This window comes from Hippocampus comes, unplaced genomic scaffold (assembly GCF_001891065.2).
Source record: "Hippocampus comes isolate QL1 unplaced genomic scaffold, H_comes_QL1_v1.1 scaffold309, whole genome shotgun sequence".
Lineage (NCBI taxonomy): Eukaryota > Metazoa > Chordata > Actinopteri > Syngnathiformes > Syngnathidae > Hippocampus > Hippocampus comes.
This window is the reverse complement of record NW_017805838.1, coordinates 154371-154700: the sequence shown is the minus strand read 5'-3', so window position 1 is coordinate 154700 and position 330 is coordinate 154371.

Here is a 330-nt window from a genome sequence, read left to right as displayed (position 1 = left end):
AATGTAGCGTCCGTGGCTGATGCCCGCTTGTTTCCCGGTGCTAATGTTAGCTTAGCATTGCTATTCTGCCGAAGCTAAATATCCGTTCTCGGTTCCCATTTGTGACTAAGCGCATTCATAATGGCATGCCATCATCATGACTGGCCACGTTTGAGAAATGTACTTACTGCTCGCCTTCACGTAGCAATTGTAATTTTCTCAAAATTGTACAAGTATCACTTTTATTTTGTGAAAAACTGTAATGGAAACCCAGCTTATAAAACTGTACGGAAACTGGATGTGATAAATCACTCTAGGAATGACCAGATCTATTATAAATCCTGTGTAGCT